Genomic DNA, 11023 nt, shown 5'->3' with positions numbered 1-11023 from the left:
GTTTTGACGGCGCCTACTAGGGACTACGTAGTTCCTAATCGGTAAAAATGAGTGTACGCAACTGCTCATTTTTTTAGTTTTGTTTTATTTCCTTTTTTGTGTGTACGTTCTGTCACGAGAAAGTTTTTTGGCCGTCTGAAGGGGCCTCCTTTTTGTTTAGGGGCAGCTGAGATTGGCGAGCCTCCCTGCACTACGGGCGCCGGGGGCAGAATAAAGGAGGCAGCCCCACTTTACCGTGCTCTGCTGTTTCGAATGCAAGAGGATGAGCACGGCTTTGAATTGCTGGAGACAACACCAGTGCCGCTGGCACAGGAGGTGAAACACGACACTTTGCGCCTTCGTTCCCGGCATGGCGTTCGACACCAAGTTTCCTCGAATGCGTAGATTTGGGTCCTCGCCGGTTGCCCAGACCCTCCGACTTCGTGGAACCATGTGTGTGTGTGTGTATGCGTGTTTGTGTGCTCGGACCTGTGGCCGGGAAATTGAGAGCGAGAAGCGCGGGAAGAGCAAGCGGAGAAAAGAGACTGCGAAGTGCGAGCGATTAGAGCGGTTGTGTGTTTGAGCGGTGCGATTTGAGCGAATATGCGTATGAGACTTTCAGTCATGAGTTTTGCCTTCTAACCAAGTTTTTGATAATTAAACGTAAATAACTTCTTTTTCCATTTTAACTGTGCGTTGCGTTTTCTATTGCATTTTATTTACGGCCCAGCCATCCTGACGCTAACATGAAGTACATTGTCCTCTGAGGGGGCCATAGACTTAACATAGCAAGTTTGGGGTACTTTTGTTGAGCCAATGGCGCCGAAATACGACATATACACTTCGAAATCCGTGGGGCATCACACGGGGTAATTTCGGCGTGAAACTTAAAAATGAAACTATGAACTTGATTTTCTCCTCTATTAATAAACCTATGATGGCGAAATTAATGACATTAGAGTTATCAGGGCACAATTTATCGACCTAAACCGATTCATTGTTTCTCTTTAGTGTCCCTTTAATCTCCACATGGAACCAAATGTCCAGCCACTCACATTTTCTCCAATGTTTCCACCAGCGCAAGCACTAAGAAAGACAACCAGTTTTTTCATACATATGATGTCCCAAATGCTATGCCCATGAAGGAAAGAAACATCTTAAAGCCTCGGTGACTGAAAACTCTGTGGCGCACACCGCAATCTGTAGTGATGCACATATTAGTGCCTCCTTATGAAGTACACACATTACAACGAGCGCATACTCTGTTAATAACATGATAGCTTTAAAGAGCTCGTTTCGTAGAAATTCAGGGATTGGCATTGTTAGCTGCGAATGAAAAATCAACTTGTCCATGAGCGAAGAAAAAGTTATACATGCAAATAACAAAAATCATGGGTCTGAGGTGTAATCAAACTCAAGCATTTAGCGTGGCATGCATATGTTCTACTACAGAGCCACACCAGTGCTTGAAACTGTTTCGAAAAGAAACCATATACATGTTAACTTTTTAGTGCACAAAAGAACAAGGATGAAAAGCGTCATGGACACAGCACTAACTTCCAGCGTATGCTTTATTTCCCAAAGTGGTGTGTGTGTATTATATATATATATATATATATATATATATATATATATTGTGTCTGCATCGCATTTCATCTTTATTCGTTTGTGCACTAAAAAGACAACATGAATTACCAACATGCCCAAGCATATGCACTTTCAACCTATACATGTGTCATATATAGAGACCGGATTTTAGGCAAATGCCTATTTTGTTCCTTGCACTCCTTTTGTGCCACTTTGATATATGAGCATGAACTAGAGGTTAAGAAGGGCTTTTGTAGTGTTTTTATAGTGCCTATAAATGCCTATTTTCAAAAACAGCGCCTATATGAGCACTATTTAACCTCAAATTTCACTTTCAAGTGCAGTTTGAAGCCGTTATTCATGTTACCGGGCAATATTGACATTTAAAACTCTATGGGGTTCAACATAGCCCACTAGTTCAAGGAAAAACAACCGCTAGCAGCAGTGAACCTGAATGGAAGCCCGTCTCAGCATCTTCAGGGGAATGGGGAGAGGGAAATAAAGATGGGAATCAGAAAGAAGAAGAAGAGGAGAGTGGCGTCTATTGCCGAGGACGCGGCGGGTGGCTTGTACAGCCGGTTTTCCAGTCCAGTGTCGGAAGTCAAGAACAGCCTTGACGGCCTGGATGTGGCGGTGGGCAGGGAACAGGAGGTCCCTCTGTGCAGCCGCGGGAAGGCGGAGAACAAATGCGAAACCGTGGAGTGCCGTCAGGGGAAAGGAGGGTGCAGATCAAAATAAATAAAAAATGTGATGCGCACGCGGCTTTTGTATTCTTTGTAATTTACTTCTGAAAAAGCCGCTGACGAGGTCACATAAGAAATTAGACACTGGGAGTTGTTGCATGCCCAATGAAGAGTGTTTTACCATAAGGATGTTTCAAATTGGTTCATTATGAGCCAAGAAACCGTGATGCAAGAAGGCAATCTTGAAACCCTTGCCACTAGCCCCGTGTAGCCTTCACAAGCGAAGTCCTTTCCCTACGCTTTTCAGTATCGGAGCCGTAGGATCCCATGATACACACGTATCAACACGTCATGCGCACGCAATGTGACGTACGCATGACGTGCCAGGGCCAGCTCGTGAACGCAATCAGTGTTGTATCGTTTCGGCGTTTCTTTCTGTGGGATGGACCCCTCAGTGCGCACATGTTTGGAGAGGTTGGGTTGTATCATGTATCGCTACCGTGATACACCGCGTCGCACAGCTAGAACTGCTGCAAGGGATGATGCACCAAAAAGGCGTCAAGCGTTGTCGGGGCTGGCATCGGCACGATGCGGGAATGGCGAGAACACGAGCACATGCGAAATTGAGGCAGATTAGTCTGGCATCTCGCTGCGATTAGAAGTAAAAAAGAAAAAGAAAAAAATTGGCAAAGCTTGCACGAAGCCGCGCAAAGCTCGAAACAGTGAAACTGGACGATTCTAAAGACTCATCTGGTCGCTTCTAGGTTGCTTCTAGGTCTTAGCTAGGTGATGCAGGTTGTTTCTAGGTTGCTTCTAGGTCGTTGCAAGGCTTTAGCTAGGTGATGCTGGGTTGCTTCTACTTTGATCCACAGCGTAGAGAGGTCCGGGTTAAACCAGACAGTCATAGACACGACATGGATGTCCAAACTCCCGAGACAGAACCCCGCGCTGAAACCAAGCGTTCGCACCTCTCACAGATCTACGGGCACGTCGTCGTTGACGTAGGCCTTCCATTGCTTCAGGGTCTTCTCGCAGCCGCCGTTGCCTTTCCCGTTCCCTAGTATTCTCTCGTTGTACGTACTCGGGGTCTTCAGCTCGCCGCCATCGCTTCTCAGCCATTTGTTGGGCTAAATGTTGCCTTCTTCATCTTTAGTTGACCAGTGGTGAGTAGTGGGATTTACCGAATTTCCGTGGCACATGCCCGTTTATGATGGTGATAAGTTTCCTGATAGGCTGTGGCACATATTCGTTTTCTGGTAGGCCGCACACATTACGGATAGCCTTAACAGCTTCGCTGTTAAAACGCGCGCAAAATCCGTTTCTCTGTTTTATTTTTCTCAGCTTTCGGTCATTCATTGAAGCAACAGATTAAACAAATTACACATGTCGGCTCGAATACTTCTCGCAGCGTCTTGTGCTATTGTTAGCGACTTCAAATACTCAGAGCATCAATGTCTACGTAGGTGAGCGACGTAAGAGCACAGATAACTACACAGGACCACTCATTGTTGTACGTCAGCCCCTCCATCTTGGGGCGCACGCCTACTAGAAGAAGGGCAATGGCGTTCAGTTTGAAATTTCACGTCTTTCCGCGGCGCGGCGCGTTGCAAACTTTGGCAGACGTGATGCTGAGCGCCTAGTGCATGCATTACACTTGTCAGCTCAAACATGGTGAGGGGCCCTTCGGGGTGTTCACCAACAGGGGAGAAATTGACGCTATTCAATTACCCAAAGCCAATACATGGCATCCCTCCCTTTTGGTCTTTTAGCGGTCTGGGTAGCTGCCCCTGTGCTGCCCTTCTCAGCCACGCCAAAAGAAAGAGACCCAGAAGTGTGTTGATTCGGCGGTGGGCACTTGACCCACCACGCTAGACAATAAAAGGAGAGACCGTGTTCTGTGAACTGTGCGGGAAAAGGGGAAATTGCATGGCTATGTTGAACCGTTGGCACCTTTGTGCCATCATAAACAACAACATTTCTGGCTTTCCTGTCGGGCACATCTTTGTTTGAAATTATTTGAATTTATCTAAGAATTTATTGTGCCTATATTTGCGATTTTGGAGGCGTAAATGGTGTTTTGCCTGCCTATTTTTGGCGCCTAAAACGCGCTTTTTTAGTGCCTAAAAATCCGGCCTCTAGTCCATATAGTGCAAGGAGTCACATTTTTCCCACGAGCAATAAGGGAATGGAATGAGCTCCCAGCCAACGTTGTGGAATGCTCGACTACAGCAGATTTCCTTCAGGCAATTACGGCTCATTTGTCGAATGCATAAATATGGATGCAATGATAATAAATATGGATGCAATGATTTCTTTGTCAATGCTCACTCGCATGTTTCTACCTGCATGTTTATTTTTTTCTTTTCTTTTTTGACGATGCATAAATACAGTATCAGTTGCCTTCTATGTGACAAAATGCACATCTTCTTTTATGCCGTGTGCTGTATGTATTTGTAGTGTATGGCAGATAATAGCTATTACTGTATAGCAGTAATAGTGTATAGCAGATAATAGTTACCAGATTAAATGATCAGTTAACATAACTTCTCCATAAGCAGAAAGGAAGTGTCCAGATTTCACAGTCGCCGTTGAACACAAAATATCTTGAAAGAGAAATGAAAAAGCACCCAGAAGGCCCACGAGAAATGAAGCTTTGACAAAAAACTGCTTAACATTGAAATAAGACACTAACTGAAACACTACGAGGGTGACAAATGAATGCTTATAATGGGCCATTTTTTAAAGAGTTCACAATTTTTAAAAAGCATCTGCAGCATGTAGCAGAATTCTGCTTCTCGAGCAAGAGTATACGGGCTTGTGCTATTGCATGACTTAGATAATGGCTGTAGCAATGAAAATGTACACGGACAAACGTAGTGAACATGTGCGGATCTGATCTGCTGGTTTTGTTCGTGTGCATTTGAGCGCTAATTGGGTCCGTAAGTTAGAATTGGAATAAGGCACTGAATATATGATTTCCCATGTATCTATGATATTCCGAATTTTGAACATTACCCACCTAGATTGTACAGGCTTCACATAAGACTATACTGTGCACCAGACTCTAATGACGTGTGCACCATTTTTGACAAGAAGTGAGTAGCTTGCCTTCGTCCTTTGCAGTTACTTTGGCTGCTTGACCGTTCGATAATGCTTCGATGGGGGCTAGTTGGTATGGCATCATTCTTCTATTGTGCTATACTGATACGCCAGGACAAACGAGAAGACATATGTGCGCAAACTTGCAACTCACACCACACGTCATATACATACACACATCTGCCTCTCAGCCTTTCATGTGGGTGTATATAAGGCGTGCATTGCGAGAAATACAAAGTTGCAAGTTTGCACACATACGTGTCCTGTCTTTTCATTTGTCCTGGTGGCAACAAAAGAATGATGCTTGACTGTCGGTGACATTCCGAAGCTATCGCTTGTTTCATATGCCCCGCAGCTGGTCCAGCGAGGCATACAAAGCTCCGGAACGCCAAAGACATGCTGCCGCTAGATTTAGGTAAGAAAATTCACTGGCCATTGCACCCTTTGAAGGTGGTTGACCAGCGAAGCGTTCTCGAACGTCGTTGGGAACACTGATGAGCTGGCCCTCGACGCCGAACTGGCCCCTGCTGTGAGTCAACCAAGTCAACCGTGTAATGAACATGACGGGAAGGCGAGGCGAGACAAGCCGTTCCTCCACGACGTTGAGCTTCGGAAGATGCGCCGGCAAAGGCGCGCGTAACCGCACGTTGTAGAGAAACGCGGTACCGCGCCATTTAGCAGAGCTTCTTTACACGTACCACAGACAGGAAAGTCCGACACACACAAGCCGGAGAAGCACCGCGTCACGCCGCCGATCTTGGTCAGGTCAGTCTGTCGCGCACAGGTTGCAGCTCGAGCCGAAATGACGACCAAGAAAGGCACCAGCGGACGATTACACTCGCGTCGCTGCTCACTCCGTTGCTCTTCATACGTGTACAGTGTGCTAGTAGTACCATACACTGTAATACGTGTGCTGCTCTTCGGCTACCACTCGGCAGTCATGAAAAGGCATGGTGGCATGGTACGCACCTTGTGGTACGCTTTGCCGGCTGATGCATTTGATCGTCGCGTCGCTGCGCTGTTCGCCATGCTGTTCGAACTTCGCACATTGATACCTTTCTGGTGCTTTCAGTAGAGGGCTTCACCACCCTGCAGTTCAAAGCAATGGGGCTAAAATCAAGGCAGCCTTTACCAACGTTTCTAGAACTACTTCTACCATCTTCTACAAACGTTCTGTGGTTAGTATTTCCAGAGTGTGCTTCACCATGGCCTCCGAGAACCTGTCGGCGCGCCATCTCGGAGGCCAGGAACACTACTTCATTTTGGTAGTACAGTGGTACAGTCTGGTAGTTCTGGTAACGTTGGTTTAGGCAGTTTAGGTGACGCGGACCACCACCCGATCAGAAGGGTACAGTTACAGTGTACTATAGTCGGGTACAACTTTAGAAAAAAGCGGCATTTGTACCTCAAAGGCGGATGCACACGCGCTTCCACCAATGGGCGCGCGCTCTAGACTGACGTCACGAGCCGGACGGCCGGTGCCTCCGCTCGAGAAGAAGCGGGACTATTTCTTTGCCGCGGAGGCAATCGGCTGCCGCGCTTCGGTCATATGGGCGGGGCCTCTCCTTTTTTCTAAAGTTGTACCCGACTATAGAACTCTAGTACATTGCAGTACAGAATGAAGGAAAGAAGATGGATTTAAGGGCTCGTTTTTCTTTGTTAGAGAACTAACAGACAATAATGCCAAGGAAAGTATAGAAGATGTTATTTGTATCTAGACAAATCAGGTCAGGTCGACGTTATTTCCCTGGACTTTAATACCCCTGTCACACGGCACATGTAATGTCATTCGCTGCGAATGACATTCAAAAGGAATGTCATTGCGATCTTGCGTTCCGGGTCTACACGGCCATATGAAATGACATTCGCAATTGATGTCGATGTTTATCGGCAGGCGGCTGTGAGATCAAAAAGTTGCAATCGTGCTTTTAATTTACATGTGCGTGCAACTATCGATACGGCTACCACGGCGTCGCTTCACCAAAACAACAGTGAGCGTTTGTACACATGGCCACATGGCTGACAGGAGGTGGCGCTAGCGTCAAGTAGGAGTATGGGAAAGAGAATATAGCTACACAAATTGCTTCCAACATCGCGCTGTACGTAAAAAAATTACCGAAAAGTTTAACAACAACATTTAATAAGAACGTTAACATCGTTTACATGTTGCTTTAACATGCTTTAAGATATCGATGTCGCAATCTTTTGCCATGCGCCTGTTGACGAGAGTACACATGTCGCGCCTGAATGAGTTCGGTGAACACATTCAACGGGCGAATGTCATTAGGTGTGAATGTCATTCGCTATGCCCGTGTAGCAGCAACAAAAATGGCATCAACACCTAATGACATTCGCTGCGAATGACATTACATGTGCCGTGTGACAGGGGTATAAGAAGGCTTTTGACCTTGTATGTCATTCTACCAGTGACTTCTGGTGTGCCACAAGGAAGTGTCCTTGGGCAATTGTCGTTTTCTATGTACATAAATGATATCGTTGATGTAATTAGTGAGCCGGTTTGTATCAGACTTTATCCTGATAATTGTGTGCTGTTTAATGAGGTGAATTGTTCGGAGGATCAAGTACTCCTTAATTATAATTTACAGAAAATTCATAAATGGTGCGAGCAATGGGACATGGTTCTCAATGCCCAGAAAACTGTTTTCATGAAAATAACCAGAAAGAGCTATTGTCTTTCCTGTCCATACTCGCTTGCATCAATTCCGCTTGTTGAAGTTACAAACTACAAATATCTCGGTGTCACTATAAAAAACACGCTGAAATGGAATTCACACATATCAAACATATGTGCGTCCTCCTTCCGAAAACTCTGCTTACTCAGACAAATTAAAACAAGCACCAGCTGAGGCAAAACAATTAGCATACTTATCACTTATTCGACCGAAGCTTGAATACGCTGCTACTATTTGGGACACACATACTAAATAAAACATCGATGCTCTCGAAAGGATTCAGCGAAAAGCTATACGGTTTAGTTATTCAAAGTATCGGAAAACTGACACTCGAACACTTTTAATGTGTGAACATGGTATCCAAACATTGCAGCTACGGCATAAGATACAGAGACTGTTTCTTTTTCAGCTAAAAAACAGGAAAATAGCTTTAAATCCAGATGAATACATATCACCCCTCTTAACCCGAGAAACGAGGCATCATCATGCTGAGTGTCTTACGCCCTTCAGCACCAGAAGCAATGTGTTTAAATTTTCATTTTTTCCTCATACGATAAATGAGTGGAATGCCCTTCCATTGACATGGTTGCATAGTGCTGAACTAATAGAGCAAATGATTAAATAGATGTAGTAGTATGTCGTTTTGTTTTGATGTAACCATACCTGCTGTATTTACATGTATGTTACCTTAGCTACTGTATTTTATGATTACTGTATATGTGTATGCACTCTACCTTTGTTCTGTGTATTGCAATGCATGGCGATTTGTTTTGCCTTTTTGTTGTTGTTGCACGGATCTAACTGTGTACAATGTATAATGTTCAGTTGAATGTATATGTAACCACTCCTGCTTAGGTCTGCTCAATGGGCCGGCAGTATCCTATAAATAATAAATAAAATAAAATTAATAATTGGGATATAAATGTGAAGAAAGTAAAGTGACGAAAAGATAACTAATTGTCCGCCTGCAGGGACCGAACCTGCGACCTTCGAATAACGCATCCGATGCTCTACCACTCAGCTACCACTGAACATGAACCGCGCACTTCTAGACGCTGAGCGACTGAGCTACGAGGTGGGTCATCCCCCCGTCGCCTTTAGCGACAGGACCAGTGGGCTTTCCCCGCGATGGAAGCCGCATCAAAGCGGCGAGCGTCTGCTACGCGCCTGATATTTTGCCCGATATTAGCCAAAATTGCGAGAATTTTGGCAATATTTAATACTGCGTGACTGCAACATAATACTGCAGCAACTCATTGCACAGAGAACACGTTTGTGTGCTGTGAAACGGGGATTTTGTATATTTCCTTTCAGCTGGTCTGTCACCGCAATGGTCTAATGCGGCTGTTTGAGGAACGCATTCTGCGCGCACTTCATCGTGAGAGAAGGCGCTTAATTAACTTTCGTGTGGAATGACGAACATAAATGTGCTGCAGAAATTAATAAGCTTGAATAACCAGGAGAATGTAGCATACATGCACATAGTAAATGGCTAGCTCATGCTAATGCATTTGCACCGTTCATATCCTTTCTTTTATTTCGTGCGTTTGACTTGTTTTACAAGGCTGCCTCTCGCGCTTCATTTGGCAATCCGTAGAAGGTCGGCGGCTCTCTGGGTGGTTGCATCACAACTGCTGCAGGGAACACCGTGGCCGTCATCGTGCCTGTCGTCTTTGTCGCGGTCTTGGTCTTGTCGGGTAGGGGTCCGTATTCTGGTGGGAGACATGGTGTGGGCTTCGCTCACGGCTGGAGGGGGGGCGTTTGGTACATGGTCTGGGAAGCACCTCCACCTGATGTACGGGGTCTTGATGTTGACGAAGGCAGCAGTTGGCATATCCAAGATGGAACTCTTTATTTGGCCTAACTTGTGACCGGGAAACGTAAAGTCATACTACAGCAATACACACTGTACACTGATAGCGACAAACCGAGCGTCGGCCGTCGAAAAACTGAACATCGCTGGGATGCGCCGTCTTTTATACATCAGAAACATTCTCGGCATATGTACAGTACGGCATATGTATGGCATATGTACAGTGGAAACATTCTCGGCAAGGAGGTCCCAAAGTCTTCGACTTTGGGACCTCCTTTTGTATACTAAACACATGTAACATTCTTGTATTCGTATCAATAAAAAATCTGAAATGAAATGAAACGAACTGAATGCATTAAACAGGGTGTACCACAGGGCTCAGTCATAGGTCCTTTGCTGTTCGTGTTATATATTAACGATCTTCCGGATTTTCTCAATTCATCTGACAACGATCATTACATTTTATACGCCGATGACACTACCATATCTTCATCTGATAAATCTATTACTGTTCTCACTTCAAGGCTAAATACTGCATTGAGTAACATCATGAACAAGTGCAGCAATAATTACTTAGTTCTTAATCCTTTAAAAACAAAATATATGGTGTTTAAGACTGCTCAAAGGCCCTTAACAATTATTCCCGATCTAACACTTGGGACTCATTCTATACCCGCTTGCGAAGTCGTCACATTTCTTGGCATACATCTTGACCCTAACCTTACATTCCGCTGTCCATTTCCATCATCTCAAGCATAAAACTTCGTTTGGCATCCGCGCACTAATCAAAGCTCATCTTTTTTTTTCTCATGAGGCTCTTCTAGCGTTGTACTTCGCTTTCATTCATAGTCACATTAACCTATGGTATCGTTTCATGGGGGAACACGTTCGCTTGTCACTTGTCACCAGTACAACATATCCAAAATCAGTCAATACGCATTATCACTTCTAGTTCCGTGCAATCTAATGCCTCTGTGTTACTCCACTCCTTCAATATATCTGGCCTGTCATTCATTTGATCCAGTATAATCATTCCACAAAATGCTTCATGGCCATGCTTCGTAACAACCCTAACAACCTCACGCATCCATTCATGTCACATGATTTATTGCAGAATAAAACCTGACGAGATTTGCAGCTAATAAGAATTTTTTGTTACCAACAGTTCA

The sequence above is a fragment of the Rhipicephalus sanguineus genome, chromosome 10 (assembly GCF_013339695.2).
Source record: "Rhipicephalus sanguineus isolate Rsan-2018 chromosome 10, BIME_Rsan_1.4, whole genome shotgun sequence".
NCBI classification, from domain to species: Eukaryota; Metazoa; Arthropoda; class Arachnida; order Ixodida; family Ixodidae; genus Rhipicephalus; species Rhipicephalus sanguineus.
The sequence above is the reverse complement of the archived record's forward strand: the minus strand, read 5'-3'. Positions refer to the sequence as shown.